This window comes from Pezoporus occidentalis, unplaced genomic scaffold (assembly GCF_034315485.1).
Source record: "Pezoporus occidentalis ecotype Australia unplaced genomic scaffold, CSIRO_AGI_Poc_V1 ctg71, whole genome shotgun sequence".
NCBI classification, from domain to species: Eukaryota; Metazoa; Chordata; class Aves; order Psittaciformes; family Psittacidae; genus Pezoporus; species Pezoporus occidentalis.
The window spans coordinates 1,793,173-1,819,193 of NW_026916062.1; the positions used below are offsets into that span (position 1 = coordinate 1,793,173).

At 40.0% G+C, this 26,021-nt stretch overlaps 1 long non-coding RNA gene across 1 annotated transcript; it reads left to right on the top strand.

The window, feature by feature from the left end:
• The first annotated feature begins 8 nt into the window (after positions 1 to 8).
• On the top strand, positions 9 to 20,858 carry LOC134175950 (uncharacterized). Its single transcript, XR_009969209.1, has 3 exons — positions 9 to 237; positions 19,703 to 19,817; positions 20,149 to 20,858. It is a non-coding gene; the product is annotated as an uncharacterized LOC134175950 (long non-coding RNA).
• The last annotated feature ends 5,163 nt before the right edge of the window (positions 20,859 to 26,021 follow it).

Below are 26,021 nucleotides of genomic sequence, written 5' to 3' on the forward strand. Positions count from 1 at the left end.
CAGCGGCGGATCCGCGCCCCAGCTGCGCCTCCCTCCGCCGGCGGCGCCGCTCCTCAGTGACAGCTGCGTCGCCAGCCCTCAGCGCCCGCCTGCCCCCTCCGGAACCTACCAACTCCGCCCCCCACACGCCTCCTCGTCCCTTCACCATCTCCCGTGCGCACTGGCTCGGCCTTGTGGGGCCGTTGCGCCGAACCGGGCACCGGCACTGCGAGCGGTTTATGTCCCTTTCCAGAGCGAGTAAGGGGTATCCAATGTGCCCCTCACCCCGTGTCGCGGGGGAAATGGAACGTGCCGAGCACAGAGCCACTGCCCGGCGCTAGGAGAGGGCGGGGGCCGCTTCGAGAAGGCACGGCTGCCGACTCCGGCAGAGCTCGGCCTCGGCGGGGCGGGAAGCGGTGGGGCGCCGGGCGGGGCGAGGTGGGCTGGTAGGGGCGGCGATGCTTGTCAGGGCGGCTGGGGCAGAGAGCGGCCGGGTTGCGGAGGTCGGAGAAGGGAGGGGAGCGGCGAGCAGCAGGCTGGGCCGGGGAGTGTGCAGAGCTGCCCAGCCTTGTAATCTGCGGGGCGGACTCCTCCGTTCTTTGATCTCTTCCATAGTTTAGCGAGGTGTAGATGAAACGGAGGGGAGCGGTGGGGCAACTTGAAACATTGGTCTAAGTCCCTCATTCAGGGGGAGAGGGTCGGAGCCGCTCTCCGTCTGACAGGCAGCTTTCAAACTGTTGCCCAGCTTTTTATTTTTAACCTCTCCTTAGTCGGAGTGCCGCAGTTTGACAGCCTGAGTCAGAGTGAAGCCCAGCTCTCCTCCTGTGTGGGCTGGTAGAGAGGAGGTCCCAGTTGCAGGCGCGTCGGGCTGAAGCAGGGGCGGCAGTTCTGTTTCCAGGCTGTTATGCGTGACACTCGGGCGACTGCAACAGGCTGAGCAATCTTGTCCTTATGTCTCGATCAAAACAGCCACCGTACAAACGGGATGGAGAGGAAAATAGGAAAGGTGATAGGATTTAGAGGTAGGTTGTCTTGGCGTAATTGTGTTTTGCATCCATTTCAGTCAGGCGTAAAGCATACTGACTGCCGAGAGGACGAAAGAGGGTGTGGAATAGAATAAAGCTACTATTGTCTTACGAATGTTGAGAGGATTTGAGGCATACGTTCGCTAAAGGCCACTGTTGTCCCCCACAGAAAATACGGAGATTACGGGTGTGAGATTGCTGCTGGTTTCTTTACAGACCATACATATGAATGTAGTATTAACAGGAGCAGAGTCTGCCTTTTTGTTTGATAAAATTGCATAAATTTAATTTGTGTATATTGATCAAGCAGCACTTTATTCGTGGAGAAAAAAGTGACCCAAGAATATATTTTTCTTAAATGCCAAGCTCAGATACCAGGGAAGAGGAAAACTTCGCTTCACAGAAGACTGCATTGGGAAATAAATGCAGGGTTTTTTAAAAAGCCATGGGTCAGAAAACCTGCTGGATACTCCTTTTCAAAAGGGAATGCTCTTCTGCATCATCCTGTGCAGCAATCTGTGTGGGTTGTTTGTGTTCTTTGTGTTGGGTTTTTGTGTTTGTGGTTTTTTTTTCTGAACCAGAAACAAAGATTGTCGAAACAACTATCTTTAATGCTTTTTTACTGGAAAACCAAAATGCATGGAAAGAACATGCACTGCTCATCTAGTTTTAATAAACACTCGGTGTAGGTCACAAGGCCATGGACAGATGCTTGGCCAATGCAAGTTATGTTCTGTGAGAAACAGCTTTTAGTTTTCTGTTGAGATTCCATTGAAGCCTGACTGAAGCAGTCATTTTGGAGACTCAGCATATATATAACCCTCCCAGCATAAATAGGGCCCTTTTGTGAAAAGGGATCTTGTGTGGGTCTGGTTTTTTTTTTATGCAATTCATAGCAGCTACACTACTGTTAAAAGGCTGCAGCCAGACTGTGAAACCCTACAAATTTATATACATGCCAGTCAACATGCATTTTCCCCTGAATCACTGCAATGCTGGTGACAAATAGGATTGTCATTTAAATACACTTTTAAATCACATTTTATGTCTAAAGCGTGGTTTTTTGGCTCTAAGATCCCTGGCAAATAGTGGTTATTGATGATATCTTTAGGCAACTGGAAATTTACCCACTTAAGTACAGAAGATACTAAACCAGTGTTGCCAAGTGCTATTTAAAATTGTGAATAGTTGCTTTAGAAACTGTTTGCATCACAAAGTAGCACAGCAGCAAAACTGGTAGCTTTATTTGTGGTAAACTTTTGTGTACTCTGAGTTATCGTGAATGCTTAATACCCAATTATTTTCTTTTTTAAATAAGAGCCTTTATTAATTTATAGTCTGAATACTGATTGAAAAGAAATAAGGAATAAGGTTCTATTAAATCTTACCATCACTTAAGAACGTCTCCAGTTTCCCGGTTTTCATTCTACAAAGCCTCAATGGTAAGCTAAAAAGTTTAACCATTAGTTGCACAACAAAGAGTTAATCCAGTTGTCATCCAAATGTTGGAAACTCCACTACATCTCGTAACAATGCCCTCCACCTTCAGTGTTATGCCAGAAGCCCAGTAGCTTCTATCTTCTCCTCCTTCCCCCTACGAGATCTGCCAGCAGAACCGACTGGCCCTTGTATTTATTTCTTTTCTTTGGTAACCAAGTGTACGAGCTCCATCCCTTCACTTCTGTGCTAAATACAGATTGTGTCACTGAAGCAGTTTCCATTTCTGCACACCACCAGTCTTGTTTTGCTATAAACAGGTCAGAAAAGGCTTCTGCAGTTTTTCTTAGCTGAGAGTATGCACAGTTTATACACTTGGGAGTATGGTCTGTATTTAGGGAATCCAATATTTGTTTCTGGATCATCACTTGTTGAAATGGTGAGCTAGTAAAAGAAAATTATTAAAGGCCTTGGTTACAAGCCTGTTTATATGTCAAAGATATCCCATATACTATTACATTGTTTTATAGGTTAGAGCAAGGCAGTCTATGATGAGGCCGTATTATCTCCCTAGTTAATCTCTAATGGCTTTCAGTGGTATAGAGTACGTAACCCAACTAAAATCTGTTCTTGCAAATCATATAAACGCTTATTTGATTGGAACTTTAAAGAGAGAAGTTTCCATTATTTCTGATATACCAACTGTCTACTGTAGCAGCCTTCCAGAGAAGGAAATACTCTCTTTAACATGAATGCTTGTATAAACAGGGAAAACGAGCTCTGCAGGCTTGAATTTTTCACAAACTTGACATATATAAATATTTGCTCTATATTTTTCCTGTAATGCTATTAATGTATATGAAGTGGTGGGATCTTTCTTTGTGATATATGGCAAAAAACAGGTTGCCTGGTTACATGCAATAGTGGAAGGGAAAATTAATACTAACTGTTGCTTCTTTTCGAGAGTTGTCTGGAAAGGATTTCTGGCTTATGCCTTTTTCTGCTTCGTAAGATACTGCAGCAACTGGAGGCTGTGCAGTTAAACTCTCATTCTGATACCTTTGTATTTGAATATATTAAATATTCCCATAGCATGGGAAGTTCTTAATGAAATTGTATAAATAGCTACATCTAAAATTTAAAAAGGTACAGGGAAGGAACCATTTTAGCTCACATGGGTCTAATTTTCCTATCAGCTAGAAGTCTATGTATGGTATTGCTGGAGACTAAAACAGCAATGTGCTCAAAAGAGCAAAAGCACATTCTTGATTTCTTGACCTTCTTTGACCCTCTGAAAGAATAATGCAGGCTTTGTGTACTGATTTTAAAATCCATTATGTGTATATCTAAGCATAAGCTTCTTCTGTCTACGCTATGAGCAGAACAGATAAAGTGCTTTGAAATTCTACTGGAAGCCATTAAAATGGTGAAAAGAAATTTTATTTAAGAAATTATATGTTCAGTCATTGATATTTTCTGAACTTCAAAATCTCTCAGGTTTGTTTAATCTTCTCAGATAAATATATCTCTAAAGTAAGTTTATTTAAATTATTTGGCATTTCTCAGCTGATATTTCAAATACTCCCAGTGAATTTCTGTGTGATTTAACAGGAACGAAAGAATCTTTTGTTTTCTCAAGTGTGACATCAAATACATCAACTAGCCTATACTCTATAAGGAAGCAAAGTCTATCCAATGTTCACATAAACTTACCAGTATCTCACTGCAAGATATGAAGAATTAATTTGTCTTCTGCTTGCTATTGTTTATGTAATGGTACTTTGCTCTTAACTGTTCTGTACCCCATCCCTTGGGCTTAAAAATATATCACCTCTGGAAACAGGCTGTGAAGTTTTCATTATAGAATGTGTTTGATCTTTACAAACCAGTGTAAATTTATATTGTGTGTATCCTTTGTGATTATGAAAGACAAAATTTCTCCTTCCCTGAGGCAAGACAAATTAATAAAAGAAACCTCAAACCCCGTAAGTGGATGTTTAGACATATAGAACATACCACAAAACACATCAGATAATTTAACCTTTAGGCTGATTTATAGAAACTCTAGCATGTGTTCCTGTTATTCTCTCACTCAGTTGTTGTAGCAGTGTCTGAGTGCATAAGAAAAGCATAGGAAAGCAAAAAAACCCAGAGAAACAAAGCAGATCCAGGGTGTAACAAACAGATGATACATCCATATATCCTTTCTTTGTAGACCCAGATCTACACCTGAGCCTAGATGTCCTTTACTCAAATTTCCTTTATACACTGTTAGATTCACATTCGGGGCACTGGAGGAAAAAGACTTAGGGATACATAGTTCCTTAGCACAGACCTAAACTCGCAGTTGTTTGGCAGTGGAAATCTGCAAGGGCAAGTTCTCTAATGTGCATCCTGTAACACCATGTGTTACAAGACCTAGGTGTTCTGTTACAACAGCCCACATCAGGTAGGCTAGTTCCTAAAAATATACAATCTCACATGCTAAAAGGAACTGTGGTAGTTGGAAGCAGCTAACCTACAGATATGTTCACAATGGTGCAATGTAGTTACAGTCAGTTCTTGTTCTGTTTTGTGATTTGGCCTTGAAAATACTGTACAGATAGTATTAAATGTGCAATCAGGAACATTCATTCTGGTCAACAAAAGTGGATGTATCAATATTTCTTCAAATCCACCTCACTATCCTTTTCTGAGAAATATCTTGGGTTTTTTTTTACATGTGGAGAGAAGGGAAGTTATTCTTTTATCTTTTCCTGAAATAGGCTTTCCCATAATTCAATTTGCACATAAGAATAGCAGAATGGATATAGACACAGAGAGAGGCTATGTGAAAGGAGATACTTGAGGATCTCTGGTGTCTTGATTGTGCCATACACTTTTTTAGGAGTTGACACGCATGACTTCCAAATTCTCAACTTTGGAAGATTTCTTTTATCTTTCAAATGTATTTTAGGGTAACTTCATGACATAGCAAAGGTTATATGTTTGGGGATTGCGTATTTGTTTGTACCTTTACAGGAATGTGAAAAAGTGAGATACCTATATTATTTTTCTGAGTGTGCCTTGGGCCCTGTTGTGTGACCTTACATAAACACTTACTGGCTGCTTTAATTCCATTTATTTATGATTTGAGCTGTTTTCAGGAAAGTTCCTTTCTTGATACTCATTTGACTAGCGCTAGCTCCACTGCAGTGGGGTCCTGGCCTCAGTAACAGTGCAAACAGCAGTGCTTAGCCTTTCACCAGCAGTGTCCAATGTCATGCAAGGCTGGGCTGAAATGACTACCATCTTGGGCTTCCATGGTCTCAAGTACTGGATATAGGTCCACAGTAGAGATGGTTACAGGATTGCCAATACCTATCTGCTGTACCCACAGGACTTTATATGCTACAACAGGGTAAACAGGACAAGCAGTCATACAAAAGCAGACAGCTAAAGGCGAATGTGAATCTCTAGGTCTGTATGTGACTCTCTTGATAATCACTCACAGCTGTAGAAAATATGAGAAGGAAGAACACTATGCCTGGCATAAAAACTCTGCTAGAAAACGAGGCAAAGATTTGCACTCTTGGCAGATTACTTGGCATTCATAGCAGGTTCAAGGCTATTGTAGCATTCTGCAGGTATCCCTTGATGTTTGTGAAGCTGTGACAAAACACACAAGCACATTGCTCAGCCGACAGAAACTGAAAGAGTTGTGCTGGTACTTTCAGTATAGTATTGTGGTGAGCAGATTTATCACACAAGGAACATGGCACAGGAGCAAGTATTGTTGGCATGTGAAGAAAATGGATCAGGAAGAGTGTGGCCAACCAGATGGCCACTTTTGTGGCTGATCACACACTTACGCAAATACTAGTTTAAAACCACAGAAGAGAAACAAAATGCAGATGTTCATATGAGATTGGTTTCTTATGTGAGGGCAGACCATCTAAGAAAATGCTAAAAGGGCAATGACAAGTCCTGTACACAGGTCTTAATTATACAGCATGACCATTTCATCCCTCTGTTCAGTGATTACTTTAAGAAATTGATGCAAATTTAAATTATACGGCTTTGTATTGATAGCAACAGTAAAATTTGCTGCTGCTTTCTTCCATTTTATGCTGGCTTTAACCCTTTTTAAAGATGTTGTGACACTGTAAACATGGAATAACTGGATGGTGAGCAAGGCCCCTGGAGTTTAAATTTATAACAGTTGCAGATACTTTTCAGATAAAATACTCGTATCAAATCAGATACATGTTTCAGGGAGAATAAGGAAAGAGAATAGGGGAACCTCTTTCAAAATAAATGCTTTCAGTTTTCCAGGCAGTTACACAAAGGACTTAGAAGAGGTTTAAATATCTACCCGTATAGATACCACCGGGAGCTGCAGTAATAGGAATATTCAAATGTTAGTAAGGAGAAGGAAACCATAAACCAAAAATGCATCATCAATCTGAAATCTACCCAAAGCGGAATAGATTCTGTTAAACAAAGAAATGTAGTGCATGAGTCAGCTCTGTGTTTTGGAGAGAGTGAGCAAGTGTCACTCTATCTGGTAGCAGTGCAATGGGCACTATCAGTTGCCCTGCAGTATAGCAGATGTGAGCTTGAAGACAGATCTCCATACCTTCTGGTCTCTCCCTGATATGACTGCACCCAAATATGAGCAGATAGCCTTATAAGAGAGAGAAAATAATATGTGGTGGGGGACTCCTGTGTTAACTGATCGTTTAGCTGAGGAACTGCAGAGCCTTTGCAGAGATGCAGGGGATCTGCCTCATCATCAGGGGAATGCTTTATGACATTGCTCAGAAAAAAGTGAAAATAAAGTCAACTGAAACTGGGCGAGTCATGACTCTGAACATCTGAGCTTTCACATTCTCAGCACAGTCAGCATTTGACAGCCAAATCTCTGAAGGTTACACAGTTTTCCAGGACAATGGGGACAGAACAGGATTCTCTCCTGTAATGGCTCTTCCCAGTGTCTTCCCCAGTACCAGGAAGGCCATTACTAGACTAACATTAAACCAAGACAAAAAATCAAATTTCTGTGCTTTTCAGTGTCACTTCTGGATTCAACCATGTGCCAAGGAGAATGAAGTGTGATTAGGGCATTGAGAACTGAAGTCAAGAAATAGTTGTGGGTAGGGAAGATAAGAGTAAGAGAACATTGCGTAAATCAGAGGAAGAGAGGTCTGGCCTGGGAGTTAAAACAATGGATAAAGTTTCTTTAGCTACCAAAGTACAGTGCTTTTAGGACATCAAGAAGCTCATGCTATCTACAGACTCATAAACAAACGTCTGGTGTTCAGCACTGAGGTGGGTGCTTGTTCTAGTCCTTGGTTAGGAGTGTCTAACTCTTGGGCTGTTTGGGTAATAATCAAATGTGTAATAACTCTGGCAACAGGTAAGGTTTGACTTGTTACTGTCAGGGTACTCCTGAAGTTTACTGCTCATTTCAGCAAGTGATGAGTCCATCTGTAAAAGAATAATTTTGACAGTAAAGGCATCAGACAGTTTAGATTTAAATCTGATAGTTTTAATGGAAAGTGAAAATAACCTGCATGATGGAATTTTTATCTTTGTCTCTAGAATGTCTTTAAAAATGTAGAAAATAAAGGTTACAAAGCCAGTTTGTCACAAGTTAGAAGTCACAGCATGCTGGCTATGACAGGCTTTAGCACACACTCGAAACACTGCCCAGTTTAGACTTTGATCAGAAATCATTTTTCTAAAGTTCCTAAAGAAGTTTCATTTTCATACTTCCGTCTTTTGACATATTCTACATCTGTCAATAAAAGGAAGAGCTCAGAAAGAAATCCTGGACACGCTGAACATGACAGTCCCTTTTGCTATTGACCCTAGGAGTGCAAGGATACTGCCCAGATCTTTTTCAGTAGTTTTGAACCCATCATGTTACTGTCTAGTCAGTAAAACAAACAAAAAACCTGCTTCTGACTAAAAAAAAAGCCCAACAGTGACATGTTGTGCTGTAAATCATTATTATAATAATAAGTATTATTCCACAATGACCTTACTGTTGCATTGTCCAGTTTCTTTCTGTCCTCTCTAGAGCAAGGTAATGTGGGACAATTAAAAAAAGATGAAGGACAGAAGGGCAATTTTATATAAACTTTGAAAGAATGTTACTACTAATGAAGAATGTAATCATGTTGGATGTACATGACATGGAATTTTACTTTCTAATACAGCAGAGTCCATCTTCAGCATTCATTTAGCTCTGCAGTGTCACAATGAAAAAGCTATGACTACCTAGACAGCAAGGCAGCCATACTACGTTTGATAAAGAAGATTCATCTATATTTTGTTTCAGGAGCTTTTGAACAGCCAATGTAACAAACTAAAACACCTCACTTGCAGTTTAACTACACATTTGTTTGCACACACTTTATCTAGTGTATACCTAGTCACACAGAGGTAATATTTACCATTATAGAACAACAGTATTTTGATTTTTGTCTTTGATAGATTTATCTGTTGTGTCGATATTTTTGTAGGCATTTACAATGTGTATTCTTTCATGTAGGTGATAAATACAGATGGATCTGGAGAATGAGGTCATTGCTCCTGTGCTCAAAACCTTGCAACATTGGGCCCTTATGAAATATTCTAATCATGTGCATTTATGAAATAGTTTACTTACAGAGTGTTCTGAGCTGATGCTTTGCGTGACCTTTAACAAAATAATGTCCTTGTTCTGGGTTCATTGCAAAATGAAAACATGCAGCATGATAGTCTCTGAAAAGCTCATAGAGGTCCTAATATAGATGGAGTGAATGTAACATGACAGATGCCCATTCTTCAGTGTTAAGGAGGTGAGAATTCATGTTTTATTTTTGAGATGTTTGACATACCAAAAAATATCAGTCTGGTAATCAGCAGTCTAACAAATGATTTAGCTCATTCTCCTTCCCTCCCTTTTTATTTATGTATCTTCACACTGTAACAATTATGTACTGTTCTATTTCTGTTTTCAGAAACATAACTTGTTACGTTATTATTCTGTTAAATCTGTGTATGCATGTTGTCTATTACTTTGTTTATATCTTAATAGGTCAAATTCATTTCAGATATACTGAGATAAAGGCAGTGGAATGAAATCAAATTAAATAAGCATTGACTGGCAAGTGGAATGTTAGAAAGGTATACAAGGAGCCAGATATACAATTATCTTCCATTAATCCAAAGTTATGCCTAATAACTGACTGGATGACTTGACCGAAACAAGATGATCACAGGTCCTACTTGCTGAGCACTTAGAACAAGTGGCTGTACTTTATGTACCTATCCCCAGGTGTAGCAGGTTATCTATCTGCTCTAAATTTGAATGTAGCTGAGTATGTCAGTTTAACACGAGACCTCAGAGGTAAAGATGGGCTTAATGTTTCTGTACAGATGGCATCACTCAAGGGTGGAAGCTTAGCAGAGTTCTTGCTATTGAAGCTGAAAATGCCAAGTCTTATCTGTGTCTGTGCTGATGATAGTTCTTCCTCAGAACTCAGAAATTGTAGCTTTTATGATAGCATTGGGAATGTGTGAGATGCTTTCCAATCCTCTGCAGAGATCTAGCTAAACTTCCAACCAAATTTCTGGTATCACATGGGGTCTGTTTTCTTCTGTATTATGAATGTATAGATTTTCAGCAGGACCTCTGAAAGTTCTCATGGACATTAGTGGTCCTTAGCGAATCTGCAGATTTTTATTACCATGAGCAAGGAAGTGGTGTTTGTTTTAATCATCAGCAAGGAAGTGTTTCTTTTTTGTTTTGTTTTGTTTTTTTACTATGAGCAAGGAAGTGGTGTTTTTGGTTTTTTTTTTGTTTTTGTTTTTTTTCTTATTGTGAGCTAGGAAGTGAATCTTTTTTTTTGACCAGCAGCAGTCACAAATTTCTGCATACAGAATTTCCTCATCTTCTGCAGTGCAGAACTTCCATATAAGTTCTGAAAAGGTCACAAAACCTGTGAAGTGCATATTGCATGCATTATGCCTTCAGGATATGCTCTGCATCAAGATGTCATTGATACTTCCCATCATCTACATTGAATGGCTTCTGTATTGTAGAGATCATTAAGACTATAGCCACGGTACACCAGTGCAATATCTCTCTCTCTGAGTCAGAGCCTAGTGGCAATACAAGGCCTGCAACAGCTGCTACAGAAATCTGTGACTCATCTGAAATCCTACTATGAATAAAGCACTAATACAGCATCATAGCCTATTCTGCTGGCCTCAGAAATATGGTAAATATAAGTAAATCTGTAACAGCATACAAATATTGTGGAAGGTTGGTAAGATTTCAGAGAAGTAAAAAAGCTCTATTTTCCCAAAAAAGAAAAATTGAAGAGGAAATGAGAAAACTGTTTTCTCTAAGTGTTCCATTTTTCATTTCTCTTTTAGTTCTCTACAGATACCAACATCTATTTAGACATCATGAAACTAATCTAATGTTTATCTGAGAGAGAAGAATCATAAAATATAGATTACCAAGTGAAATCACTATTGCATCAGATGTTTGGAAATTAAAGCTAATGATTATTCAGCTTCTGAAATGTAGGACGGTGTTCACTGTGAGTGAAGTTTAACTCGTTCATCTATTGTCGGCAGCAGCAAAACTCTGTCAGCTTCAGCAATGCAAGTATCTCTTACCAAGCTGATTTAGTGCATGCTAGGATATAAGGATTAGCTTCCTCTAAGCCAAAAAAAAAAAAAAAAAAAACCAAAACGAAAATTGCTTTATACATTCTTTTAATTCTTAAATGTTAGCCTGCTGAAAAGAAGGCTATTCCTACTCAAAGAAATACTTGCTGTAAACTTGGGTCCGGAAAAATTACTTTGTCACTTTTCTCTGCAGTGCTCTGCAATAAACTGAATGTAACTGAATGTAAAGATCAGGATTAATAGAACTGAATGCCCTTTGTGCAATGTCTCAGTTTTAATAAGCTTAGTTGTGGCTTTAAAACCCACTGAGATGGTAATCCATTTATATCTCAGCAACACCAGGCACAGCTGCATTGTGCTTAGGACCCAGAGAACTGAGTGGTCTTGAGCCAAATGGGACTCTATGCAGAGCTGATTTAAGGGGAAAGTATAGTTTACCAGAGACAAATATGAGGAAAAACAGGAAAGAAAATTATTTTTTGCTAAACTGGGTGCTTTTCTGGTTAGGTTCTTCACCCTCTGTCATTGAGGAGCGGCATGCATTCGTACTACTGACAGCGTCCTCTTTTTATTTACTTGTTTTCTTTGCTAAGCTAGAAAGCAGACATGAATTTAGCTCCAGATAATGCCTCTAATTTCCTGCAGTGATTTCCACAATTGCCTCATTACTGGTAAAATGTAGCTGTTAATAGCTTTGGGTAACGTTTATAAAATTCTTAGTTTAGAACAAATGAATAGTGTTGCTCACTTTTCATTCTTCTCTAGTAAAGGGGCAAATATAGAAAAACAACTAAAACAAGTTTTAAAAATAAAAATCTATAAAATTGTGTATTATTTTAGTCATACTAAGCATTTCCTGTATATTTATGGAGACCATTTTAGCTGTGGAGATGAGTTGACTCTAATGATTGGCAATGTTGAATCATTACTCAACATGCAGTGATCAAACACAAACTGCAACAGACTCGTAAATCAAAGCAATGACTCAGCATTCAGCACATGATCTTGGCCTTGCTTTTCTTTCCCAAAGAAAATGTGGGAATGAAAAGAAACTGATTCCTTTCTACCATAGAGAAGGAGCAGAGAGGAACGCAAACCTGCTCAGGTTCCCGTGGGCTCCCTCCCCTGCTCTTGGTTCTCTCTGTGAGTGTAGCCAGTAGCTTCACTCCCAGTGCTTTCACTCTTACAGCCTTCCTCTTTCTAATAGGAACTGTCTGTTGCTGCCTGGAAAGAAAACTGTAGCCTCTGCTACAACTGCCTTGTTAAGGTGGAAACTATATTTGGTATTTGGGCACCCATGTAGAGCAAAGGCAGATGCAGGCCCAGTCTAAAGGGGAAGCTGAAGAGTTGTGCTAATGTACTGCATGGTATGAGTGTGTTGGTCAGTGCAAAACTCCACTGTTTCAAGAATGTTTGCTTGCACAAGGCTGAGACAGAAGCCGTGAAAGCTGCATCCCTTTTTTAATGCCAGAAGAGTCAAGATAAACCCAAGTAGACACATACACTAATTAGATTCTCATTGATTCCACAAAAACATTATCTTTACTTGGCTTTGTGATTAAATCATTCTAGGGATGGGGCTTTAGCAGTGAAAAAGCACCTGTTACAAACTGCATTTGACAGCTAATAAAGAAGCAGTTGTGAGCATCTCCGTACAATCTCTGACCCAAACAACAACTTTAGAATGTTTTTTTTTTGTATTTTTTTTTCCTGTAAAATGAGTTTGATCTGAGTCCTGTGCATGAAAGTCCTATTTCTATGGAAGACAAATGTCTGGTTTAATGCTGCACGATTTTTGAAAATAATATAAACTGCAAGAGAAAAAGAAAAAAAATCTTAGCTGGCAACAATCATGTATGTTCTATGCATAATGATGGCACAGAAGGAAAAAAGCAGTGAGTGGTCAGTTACGAAACAGATACGTAAAGGGGAGTACTGGGAACCCCATGAGATGCTGGTAATCACTTTTATAAGAATTAGTACAGGAAACTCATTCATTCCCCATTTCACAGCACCTATGAATTATTCAGTTAATCCTGTCTGGGGAGATAAATGTTTCATGCTATAGGAGCACATGTCATATTATTTATGGTACTTATTAATTTAGTTAGATGTTTGACAGGCTTCAAATCTGCTTTTCTAGAACACCAAATATTATTGTTTTAGTTTCTGTATTTTGCTTCTTATCACTAAGTTTACAAGAACCACCCCCATCTGTGTTTCTACTTAACAAGTTTTCTGAAATGAATCAATTAAAAATGTTTGATGTTTTAAAAATGTACTGTAGACATTTTGTCTCAGGTACTAACAATTTCTGTCAGCCACCAAATAAACACAGCTTATCTGGACTCTTTTCATGCCTTCTAACAATTCATTAGGTTTTAAATTTTATTTTTAATCTAGGTCTTATGTTGACAGTGATGTAAAGATTGAACTGAAATGTGTTTGTGACCTGATAAAAACCAATCTATTTGATGAACACTCTGGCAAAGTTCTGAACAAATCTCATTTGGATGAATAAAGTTTGGCTGATTTTGAAGTGCTGGCTGGAGTATCATAAAGTGCCTTATGGCACATTAGTCCTACCTTGTACTCTGTCTCAGGGCTGCTGTCCTCAAAAGCTCAATGTATTTGGAATTCCTTTTAAACCAGTCCATGTATTTCATAGATTCCCCCCCCCCCCCCCCCCCCCCCTTTTGGTTCTTATTTCACAATGAAATACCTAGTATATTGATTCAAAGCCACTATTTATATGGTTAAAGTGGACATGTGGTGCTCTGGTGAGTGCCTTTCTTACTAAAATTATGCCTTGATTACAGTGGGAGCAAAAGGGATGCAGTGAAAAGTTTGTATTACACAGTGAAATGGGATATGCCCACTGCCTGATGCAATTTTTCATTTTGCAGTCCTTTACTCTCTCCCTGCAGCAGGCAGCTGAGTGGCCAAAGGGCAACTTGACTGTGTTTGGTCTGCTTCACTGCAGCACTGCAATCGCACTGCCCCTGTGCACCCTTAGTGTTCTAAGCAAACACATCTGTCAGCTGCATGCTAGTAGTTAGTATGCTGACAAAAAGCCAGTAGTTTTCCCAAGTCCTTTCCTTCTAGGAGAAAAGCTGGCCTTTTGTCCGGCCTAGAAACATCTCTACTCTCAGTGTGTGCTTAATCTGTCATTGTCCTCTTGTAAAAAGATGTAAGGATGGTTCGATCTGACACAAAGCCTGTCTCTGGGACAGCCAGGTGAGGTGGCTGGAAGAGTCTCTGTCAAAAATATTTTTCTGATGGCATCACGATGTAAATGGACTAGATTATTCTGAAAATATATGGGAGAGCACATGTAAGTGGACAGTGCTTGATAATTCTGCCACAGATTTAACCATGGAAGACTATTCACTACTGAACTGACAATCCACCTTCAGGATATAAAATAAATGAAAACAAAGGCTGTGTGGATGAATCTATTTTAGTGATCAGCCTATTGTATTAATAGAAGATGAGCACAGTCCTTGTGCTCAAGGCACCTGCACAGAGAGTTTAGCTGCCATCCCCAGTGAGGGCTGTGCACATACCAGACCAGTCCCTGCCTTGCCTGGGCTCCCCACCCCTATTTCCAGATTCACACGTTCCTGAGAGCTTTTTCTGTCTCCGTGTCAGAAGAAGGGTAAAGTCTTAATCCTCAAAATAGGGTAGAAAATGGCTTTTGTGTGTATGCATATGTGCATGTGTGGGACACACGGGCCAGTATTTCTTTATGAAAACAAAGAAGGAAATCGTTTCAGGTGATTTCAGGTGCCCAGGTCCCAGATGTGTTAATCATTAGAAGCAAAAGACAAAAAGAAATGAAGCTTCAAATAAAATAGTTAGCAGAGATATATTTGTAAGTATTACAAAGTAACCATTCTCTGAGCTGTATATACAGCTGTGATGCTATAATTATATGTTATTCTCTGGAAATTCTTATTTCTGCGGAGAAGAGGAAGGGAGTGATGGATGCTTTAATACAGCGATAGTTTTTCCCCTTGTGTTTATGAGTAGGCCTTTAGTTCTCCTCCTGGGTTTTACATCATTGTAATTCCACTTGATCTGAATCTTCCTTACATATTTTGATTTTATGACAACATTAAGTTTATTTGGCAGTGGAGTTATTTTCATCCTAATTACTTTTCTTCTCTGTGTTTATTATTTTCACAAAGTGAGACAGACTAGGGTAAAAAAAAGTAACCATAAAAGTCCTAATATTTTCTTACTATTCTATTTTGTTTAGCCTAGTAACTCCCCACTTCTCCACTGTGAAACATGCTGGTGATCAGTGCTGGACCTGGCTGGAAAAAATCTGAGTTACCAGTTAGGTGACACATTATTAGAACTCCTTTAGAGAATGCAAGGCCACACAGGTTCCAGCTTCACCAACCTTATAATTTAGGAAATTTAGGTCAAACTTTATTTTCTTGAGAAGGACTGACATATTCTTAGTTTTTTTCCTACTTGATTATTTTTACTCCACCAGAACACCAGCATCTTGCTAAGTGTGTGCTTTTTGCAGAAATTCATTGCCTCAGTTACATTTCTTTGTCTTTTTCTCCCACCCACCCCCAAGTGATATTGGATGCATCCCTTGTATTTAGCATCTTTAACGTGATGTTAATCATGCATTTGCTAACTTTGCCGTATTTTTATTTATCTGAGTTTTCTCTTTTTATCTGCTGTTGTTTGGTGTTGAAGTTTAATTAACTCACCTTATGGAATACTTCTCAGATTGTAGATGAATTATCTAGCAGGGATAATAATTCATCCAGATAAGCGTTTTTTTTTTGAAAACTAGAAGATAGTAAAGACATTTCTTTTTCACTTAATAGTGAAATATACATTGATTTCTTCCTTTTTCACTCTAGGCCATGTGTTCCAACATGATGACCAAACCAACGAGAACTCCTATCTTATGGTTCTTATTAAAAAAATTTTTTTTTTTTTTTCCCTTTTTTTTTCTTACCCCTCCTCCTGGTACACAAGAGAAAAGCTGCTCAACCACTTCAATTGTTTTGCTTGGACTGCTGATTCTGCTTCCATTTTGGGGACACATTTAAGGTTTATATACTGTTGTATCATTTTTTTTTTCTCATTTTCTGGACCTATTTTATATGGGAACTTTTCTTTGCTCTGAAAAAGTTTTTTAATTTTCATTTTCTTTTTTCTTGTAATACAGTTACACACTATACCAAATGAGAAAGAAAAAAAAAGAAATCATTAAGAGACAATAGTAAGTGAAAAATGAAAGCCTCAGTCTAGAAATTCAGGATCCACCATTTCAAGAGTGGTGATTTTGTCTTATCTCCTGGCTTTGCCAACATTGCTCTCTTATGACCTGAGATGCTGAGACAGTAGGATAACATGCATCTGTCTCTCAAATGTAACTGTAGTAGTAGTCGTAACACTGGAATTCAGTTTTACTTTAAGCCTTTTCTTTTAAACCAGCTACTAAATCACCCTAGAAAAAATTGTCCAGAAGGGCCTGGGAATCTGATTGCGCCAAGATTAACTATCCAAACTCTTCACTCGGCAGTGCCAGTTTGAAACGTTTGCTGCTTCCTGTCACCTCTCCTGCTCACCCCCTCCCTGTCCCTGGTTTCCCCTCTTGCTTTTCTTTTCACATTTCAAAACCTTTGAGCATCTTAACATGAACAATTATGGATAAAGATGATACAAATAAATCAATTATTTTCTCCTCCCCTTCTTAAAAAAAAAATTCTTTTGCAGTTGTGTTCTTTAAAGTGTCTACAGATGATCATTTCACTGTCTTGAATTTTGAAAGGGAATAGGATATAATTTAAAATCCATTTTACATTATTCTATCAAGAGATACTCCAATTTATATTTTAATTGGGAGATATGCTGTGTAAAATAAGAAAAAACACTAGATATGTTTTAAAAATCTGATTAAAGTGGTTTTGTAATGGCTTATATGTCATGAAAGGACAATAATATTAGACTTACTCTTCTATTTTTGGGTGCCTAGTTTCTAAAAATACAGCAAAGTCTTCTGACAATATGACAAAGAATTGCAGTTACATTTTTATGCCAACCTTGAAAATATGTGGGGTTATTTTTATTTTTATTTTTTGTTCATTAGGAAAGGTCTTGCTACAAAGCACAACTTTCACAGATACATGGTCAGCTTGTATGATACAGAGGGTGTTTTGTTGGTATTGCTGATGCCCAGTAGCACAGGAAGAAAGCAGGAGCAGACATCGTGCGTTGCACAGACTCCTCCAGGATTAGAAAAGAAATATTTCACTCAACTGCCAACAGTTTCACAACAGCAGCTTACTTGTGCTTGACTACAGAAGTACTGAGCCTTCTTCATTCTTTAAGGCTTATTTTGGTTTCTGTGAGATTGGTGAAATTTGGCTTCAAATACCAGGCTCTATGCAGCACTGGATGTGTCTCTGCTATGGAGATAACTTGAATGAGTTTATTTTTTTGGGTTAAACCAGCATAGGTGGGACTGTCCACACAGGAAATTATATTTGGGCTTTTGTAATCGTCTTCCTGATGGAGTGACTACCACTGATGTTACAAGCTCTGGGGACCAACCCAAGCCTCTCCTTGCTGCAGTCTGTTTCTCTGATAGGCCCTGCCTAGTGAACAGGGGGAAAATCAGTTGAAACCATTTTGTCTGTACTCTCATTTTCTCACTTCATTTAAGTCTTTTCTGTGCAGTATCTCACACTCAGCAGCATGGTTAGGGATTTGTTGTTTTTTCCTTTTCCTATTCAGAACAATTTTAGTAGTTCTGTTAAGTTGTTCTTTACATCTGGAAGTTGGCAAATCTTCTTCAATTAGTTCTTGAGGGGATAACAAATCTCTGTAACAATGATAACTAGAAAAACTGGAAGAATTTTTGGGTTTGTGCCCCTCATTTTTATTTTTTTGAAGAGCCTTTTATCTTCATGTTTGCCTTGCTTTTGCTATAGACTCTAATGAGAACAGAGATTGTACTGTGCTGGGAGCTCTGTCACTAAGAAATGGAGTTGGTTTGGGTTCATAGTGATTTTACCCTATCTTTTGAGCCAGCAATAAGGTCTATCGTATTGAATTCCACAGTTAAGTTTCAAGATAGCAATTTGTGTAGTTTTTCCACTTTAGTCAATAAGCACAGTTACTAGAAGTTCAGTCTTCTATGTTACTTTAACTTTCTAGACTAGCTGTTTTGTTCTAACCACCTAGTCATTCATTGCTGGCATCACACTCACACTTCCTTTGTCTCCACTTCCCTGAAGAGACTTACTTTTAAATATTAAATCAATGTTAAGTGCTGAATAACTTGAAATGTCTAGGAAATCAAATTTTAAGCACTGATCTGAGTTATTCTCTCTATGTCAGATATTATCCATATTACTTGAAGCAGTTCTGTGCCATCGGATGTCATGCACCACCACAGATTACTGGATTGAAAGCATGGTCATTAAAAACAGGATGATGGGAGAGAGAACGATGGCTGTTAGTGGTTTTTTTTTCATCTTTCAGCTCCCTGGCCAACATGACACAAGGACTGCACTCCACTCTGCAGAAAGACACAGACTAATACAGTCAAACTTGTGTTACTGTCTATGGTATTCCAGCTACCTCTTTTCTCATTATCCACAATCAGCATGCAACTTTAGGCCTAATATTGTTTGTTTTAATGTACTTACTTTACTTATGCATAATATGAAATCCACAACTGTAGACATCCCCAGGATGGTGCAAAACTCCAAAGGGAGGGTTTTGCTCCTCTGTTTGGGACCTTTTTGATTTCCCTTGCTTTGTTTCAACGGAAAAATGAAAAATCCCAGAGCAGCCAGTGACCTCTTCCTTTGTGCCAGTCCTCAAACCTACCAGGCAGCAATGGAGCTGGAGGAGCTTCCTCAAAATCCTGGGGGAGGGCCCTAGCCACTGCAACACAAAGTGGATGAGTAGGGGCTGAGGGCACCCCATTCTCTGCCCATGGAAAGGGTTGGAGGTAGATGAAAAAATCCCTCCCAACTCAAACCATTCTGTGATTCTGTGAGAAAAATATGAAACAAATCTTCCTACAACAGTGGAAGTGGTTCTGGAGGCTGACAGGAAGGGCAGAAACTAGCAAGACTTGAATCGCTGCAGGGGCTGAAAAGCCTTTTATTATAGCACTGTCATCACCATGACACTATATTTCATTGCTTAGATATGATTTTTTTCCTTCTTAGAGTATTCCTGCACCATTTCATATAAATATGGTTATTTTTTCCAAGAGCAGTCACTGTTAAAACCTCACCTTGTTTTACCCTCTTTGTGTATCAGCAAGGTGACAATAAATAAAACTTTAGGGTACCCTTATGTCTCTCGTTATTTTCTTGGGAGAATAATTGCTGATTGTGGTGCTATGGCTGTGAGTGTATTGTAGGGAGAGGCTTCCATCCAGCCAAAGGGCAGGGAAAATCACTACCATTAACCTGGTGCAGATGTAAAGTGCAGCCCTTCATGCGACTTGGCAGGAACACCTGAGCAATGCTTTCCTTAATTTAGACTATTTATCTATTTTAGCTTTATGATAGCTGTTTTTCATTTGTGTTTGGCAGCAAAAAGCTACAGCTAGGTTTTACCAGAGGAAAACAGGGAGTCCTGAGCAGCAAGTGCAATGAAAATTTTCCAGTCAGTAAGTGTCAATGCGAAGGAACATGCCACCTTGCAAAGGTAACGTGCAATAATATCCACCACTCTAGTTTGATAAGATATGTATTTCCAGGTTAAGTCTCTGGTTTCAGACTAAAGGTCATCCCAGGCTGTTAAACAATTGCTCTACTGTTTAGTTTTATAAGTTAGAATTTCACTTTTGCATCATTTTATTTCCATACCTCACACTGAGGCTACCTGTGCTTACAGGGGTCCACAGAAAGACCAGAGTCTGGGAAATTTTATAGCTGCAAAGTGTAAATTCCTTTAGAAATAGAAACATAATAATCAGCAACAGAAGGCTGACTGCTTTAAATCATCATGCTTTTTCTTTTTTTCCTACATTTACTAGGTCAGCAGAAGGAATCAAAAACTTCTCTGAGATGTAAACATTTCCAAGACTTTCCAAAGAATAAGCACATGTCTACTTTTGCTGTGTACTCTGGAAAGTTGATCATGGTCAAATATTCTGTTAGTCTACAGCAGATTAAACAGCTGCATTACTGTAAACTGAGTTTGATTCTCCATGATTCAGCTTTTGCAATTCCTAGCTATAACTGTTTAAAATAGAGACTGTCCAGGGTGTTCCCTTTTGCTCTGCTGGTGATAAGAAACATATACTGAGACAGCTTAGAGAAAGATTTACCTCTTCTCTTTCAGTTACATCTTTTAAGAGGCTAGTCATAAACTTTGGTTTTGTTCTCTCTTTTTTTTTTTTTCTGAGACATACTTTCAAACAAACTCTACATGTGATTGGGAGCAGTTTACTTTCAAAGTGTCGTGATGAGCCTAACTTCTCTAATTGTGTCCTAAAGAAGCAGGCTTCAGCCTCAGGCACAAGCATCCTGGCACAGCTCAGAAGGAAAAGGGCACACTGGGAACTGTGCAAAACGAGCACCCCTAAGCACTGAGGGCTTTAAACTTCCTAATGGATAAAAAATAGAAGGGTACTGTGGTATATTTGGTAAAAGCTTTATGCCAAACAGTGGCAAGGATGAGGGCATTCAGTTGTAAAGTTACTCAAGTGTAAGCAAATTGGCAAACAGAGTCTTCATGTTGGTGTGCCCTACTTCGGAGACGGAGTAAATGTAAAAGGAGGTTTTATTTCCTCTAAACTTTTAAAATATGTATATACCAAAAAAGGAGGGGGAGAGGAAAACAAAATGCTGTGATTCATTATGTTACTAATTTTCAGTAGTTGCATAGAAAAATTCTGATCTCTGACTGTCATGGTTTAAGCCCAGTCGGCAACTCAGCCGCACAGCCCACTCTCTCACTCCCCTCCCTTTCCTCCCCCCCCCAACTCCCGGGGGGATGGGGAGGAGAATCGTAAGAATGTAACTGCCACGGGTTGAAATAAGAACAGCCCAGTAACTAAGGTATAACACAAATCACTGCTGCTACCACCAATAATAATAACGATAAGGGAAATAACAAGGGAAGAGAATACAACACCTCACCACCCACCGACTGATACCCAGCCCGACCCAGCAGTGATCTAGCCCTTCTGGGTAACTGCCCCCAGTTTTACATCCTCGGCATGAAGTGCTGTGGTATGGAATACCTCTTTGGTCAGTTTGGGTCAGGTGTCCTGTCTCTGCTTCCTCCCAGCTTCCCCTCCTCCCTGGCAGAGCATGAGGCTCAGTCCTTGGTCAGAGTAAACATTACTGAGCAGCAACTAAAAACATTGGTGTTATCAGCGCTGTTCCCAGGCTGAAAGTCAAAAACACAGCACTGCACCAGCTACTAAGAAGGAGGAAAAAACTGCTACTGATGAACCCAGGACACCGACTTTTAAAGAAAATATTATGTAGGCCCCATATTAATATGGACATAGGTAACTCAGTATTGGCGAAGATTATTCAGTGCACTATATGGAAAGAAGTTTTGCATTTTCAGAGCATGCACTGCATTAAAACTGCACAACCTGTTCTATTTCCAGTCTCAAGTGAATGGTTTTCATCCTATTCCCAATTGAGAATAGCTCCTTGATAACCACAAGCTATAATTAGGTGTAATAACATTAGAAAAGAATGTATGTGATTTTTCATTTTTTTGCTTTTTTTTTAAAAAAAGATTACTCTGTGTACTTATGCACAGACGCACTTATTTAATTTCCTTCTCTCCTTTCCTCTGCTTTATCCCCTTATTCTTACAGCTAGAAGAAAAAGGAAGAAATACTGTACTAACCAGCTCCCTGCAGCTTGGAAATATCTGTGGTAAGGAACTTCACTAAGAAAATAATCTTTTGACTTTGCTTGTGAATCAGCACATCCTAAGACTGTGCTTAGGAAAAATGTAATGACTGTTTTTGAAAGATAAATGTTAAGTAGGTTCATTGTCAATTTAAGTCACTAATTCTGCAAACTTAAATTTCAGTGGGTTCATTTGGGCTGCTAGCCATATTTGTCACTTACATGGATGATTCAAATGGGAGCTTTATGTGTTGCATTACATGATAAACCACTTCTCTGTTTCTACTAAGCATGCAGTAACACACTTCAGAGCAGCACTTTGCACTTGCTGTGTATTGCTTCAGGGAGGATTGTCTTTCCCCATGGGTTTTTAGTGTTGTGAAAACACTCATTCACATAACCGAGAGAAACATTTCACTTTTCTACACAAAATACCTTTCTCAGTTCTCTTCCCTGTTTCTTTCTGAGATATTTTTTGTGTTAGATATTGGTATTTAAAAGCAAAATCTCTTTCACCCATGGCTCAAGCAAATGAGCTGTTTGCAGGGAATCTGCTGGAACTTGCAGTGAAGGAAGAAATCTTCCTATAAAACTACCAAACAACTGCAGTCCCAGAATAGCAATGAGCTCCAGGAAGCTCTTTCTTAGTTACCAGAATTGCTTGCCATCACTAGTTTACGGCAAGAATGTGTATGCCATGTGCTATCTTGCACCCAGGAGATGCTATCTGTGAACTCTAAGAAGAGCCCTCCCTTGATGAGGGACAAGGATGCTAAACTTCACCTCATATAATAAAGTAAGGCCGAGGTCTTTAAAATAGCTATATTCCATTCATTAACTGTCTGGCATAAGGAATGATCTGCAGAATCCTAACAGCAGCTTATCATGGCTCTGTGGTTTCTGATGGGAAAACAAATATATCATGTAAGGGAATAAAGTGCATTTCTCTGGTTATCATTCCTCTCCAGGCTTTTGTGTCGCAGATTGTCTGGCAGACTCTCACAATTGTTTCCTCCTGCAGCTTCTGGAAATGATATGCTCTTTTCTTCACTAAAGGAAAATATGCCCACAGCAGAGATAGGTTTTCTTTTGTATTCTTTTGTATTTTTCCATTTTGCCATTAACTGATCTTTAGCTTTCAATCTCATTCAAGTGCATGAACATAATTTGTGTCAGGACTTGTACACTGCTTCAGGTAACTGTTGAAATTTGTGTTCTCTTAATGTATTCATATTTTTGTTAAATCTTTGATAAGCACACTAGACCTGAGTCACCACACAGATTGCATTGAGCAAATGACAGTGCACTTCGGTAGTGCAAATCTGGCTGCACATGAGGAGCTGAAGGAGTGCACAGAGCAGATCCCAGAGAGGTGGGTCCCATGCAAAGGTGCAAAGATGAAAGTAATACTTTTTAAATGGACTTTCCTCTTTGATTTGCTGAAATTTATCTCTTCAGGCTATCATGAAATCTACTATGTGTGGTGGGCTATGGAAGAAAAATATCCAAGACAACTGCTTTTCACTTTGAATCTGATTATCTAGCTAATGAAAGGGAACAGCAGGCTTTTGTATATGAGCTATCTGGCTGGTTCCTGCTCAGAAAGTGCTTTCCCCCTCCCCTTGTCCTCCTCCTTGGTAGCTAAAGCAGACCCTTCTCCTGAGGCTGCTCCCTGAGTGCTGGGCTGTGGGGTGCCAGCTGGCTCCTTCCTCTTGCCTGGCTACTGTGCCACCTTGGAGACACACCAAGTCCCCACCTGTGCAAGGGTTGGATACTGGCCTGTGAATTGCCAGAAATTTGACTATGATTCAAATGGATACCACTGAAAAAAAGTCTTTTCTTTTTCTTTCTCCTTTTTTCTTATTTTTTCCCCTGGTCAATGTGACTGCAAAGCACATTTCCTTGAGAGCTGGGGAAGAGCATATTTAGCCTGACACCTGATGAAGTGGTTAGTCTCTGCCTGGCATCCCTTATTTGATGGAAGATGTCACATGTGAAAGGTAGCATTGCTATCTGTTTTCCTCACAATGCCTCAAATGCCTCAGAATGAAAGGGTTCAAAAATGAGCAATTTCCTGCCTCTCAATCCCTTCCAACCCCTCCACAGAACATGTTTATTTTTTCAGTTACTTTCTTCAGTGATTTAAGTTACTTCCTGTGTATGCAGCAGTATGCCTGTGCTTGTGATTCATTACATTGCTTATGGGTGTTTAGAGTTTGGTAGCCTCCTGTAAAACATGATTTGTAAATACATCCTCCATGTGAGACGAGGAGGAAGAGATGACTAGTACTTTGCTACCTTCTGCACTGATCAAGTAGGAAATAAGCAGTCCAAAGAAATTTGTTCTCTATTGAAAGAACTTAAAATGGAGGTTTAAAATTAAGAGGAAAGTTAAATTACATATACACGTACATTTAACAGGAAGATAACCAACTGCTTGGTTTTAAATCATAAATGCAAAACCAATTCCCTCTTAGTTTTGAGAGACAGTGAGAGCTGGAGGGACTGAGAGTTGCCCAGGCTCTTCCTCTCAGCCCTTCTGCCTGTTCATAGAACCATAGAATCATAGAATCGTTAGGGTTGGAAAGGACCTTAAGATCATCTAGTTCCAGCCCACCTGCCACGGGCAGGGACACCTCACACTAAACCATGTCACCCAAGGCTCTGTCCAACATGGCCTTGAACACTGCCAGGGATGGAGCATTCACAAATTCCCTGGGCAACCCATTCCAGTGCCTCACCACCCCCACAGTAGAGAACTTCCTCCTCATATCCAGTTTAAACTTCCCCTACTTAAGTTTTAACCCATTACCCCTTGTCCTATCACTACAGTCCCTAATGAAGAGCTCCTCCCCAGCATCCCTACAGGCCCCCTTCAGATACTGGAAGGCTGCTATGAGGTCTCCATGCAGCCTTCTCTTTTCTAGGCTGAACAGCCCCAACTTTCTCAGCCTATCTTCATACAGGAGGTGCTCCAGTTCCCTGATCATCCTCGTGGCCCTCCTCTGGACTTGTTCCAACAGTTCCATGTCCTTTCTATGTTGAGGACACCAGAACTGCACACAATACTCCAGGTGAGGTGTCACGAGAGTGGAGTAGAGGGGCAGGATCACCTCCCTCAACCTGCTGGTCACGCTCCTTTTGGTGCAAGCCCAGGATACGGTTGGTTTTCTGGGCTGCAAGTGCACACTGAAGCTGGCTCATGTTCATTTTCTCATCGACCCCAAGTCCTTCTCATCAGGGCTGCTCTGAATCTCTTTTCTGCCCAACCTGTAGCTGTGCCTGGGATTGCTCCAACCCAGGTGTAGGACCTTGCACTTGTCATGGCTAAACTTCATGAGGTTGGCATCAGCCCACCTCACAAGCGTGTCGAGGTCCCTCTGGATGGCATTCCTTCCCTCCAGTGTATCAACCAAAAAACACACCTTGGTGTCATCGGCAAACTTGGTGAGGGCGCACTCAATCCCACTGTCCATGTCAGCGACGAAGATGTTGAACAAGACCGGTCCCAACACTGATCCCTGAGGGACACCACTCGTTACTGGTCTCCAGCCGGACATCGAGCCATTGACCACAACTCTTTGCATGCAGCCATCCAGCCAGTTCTTTATCCACCGAGTGGTCCATCCATCAAATTGATGTCGCTCCAATTTAGAGACAAGGATGTCGCGTGGGACAGTGTCAAACGCTTTGCACAAGTCCAGGTAGATGACATCAACTGCTCTGCCCCTGTCCATCAGTTCCGTAGCCCCATAGAATGGGTTCCATAGTTCTATGGTTCCATAGAAGGCCACCAAATTGATCAGGCAGGATTTCCCCTTAGTGAAGCCATGCTGGCTGTCACCAACCACCTCATTGTTTTTCATGCATCTTAGCATGCTCCAGGAGAATCTGCTCCAAGGTTTTGCCAGGCACAGAAGTGAGACTGACTGGTCTGTAATTCCCCAGGTCATCCATTTTCTCCTTCTTGAAAATGGGGGTTATATTTCCCTTTTTCCAGTCATCAGCAACTTCACCTGACTGCCATAAT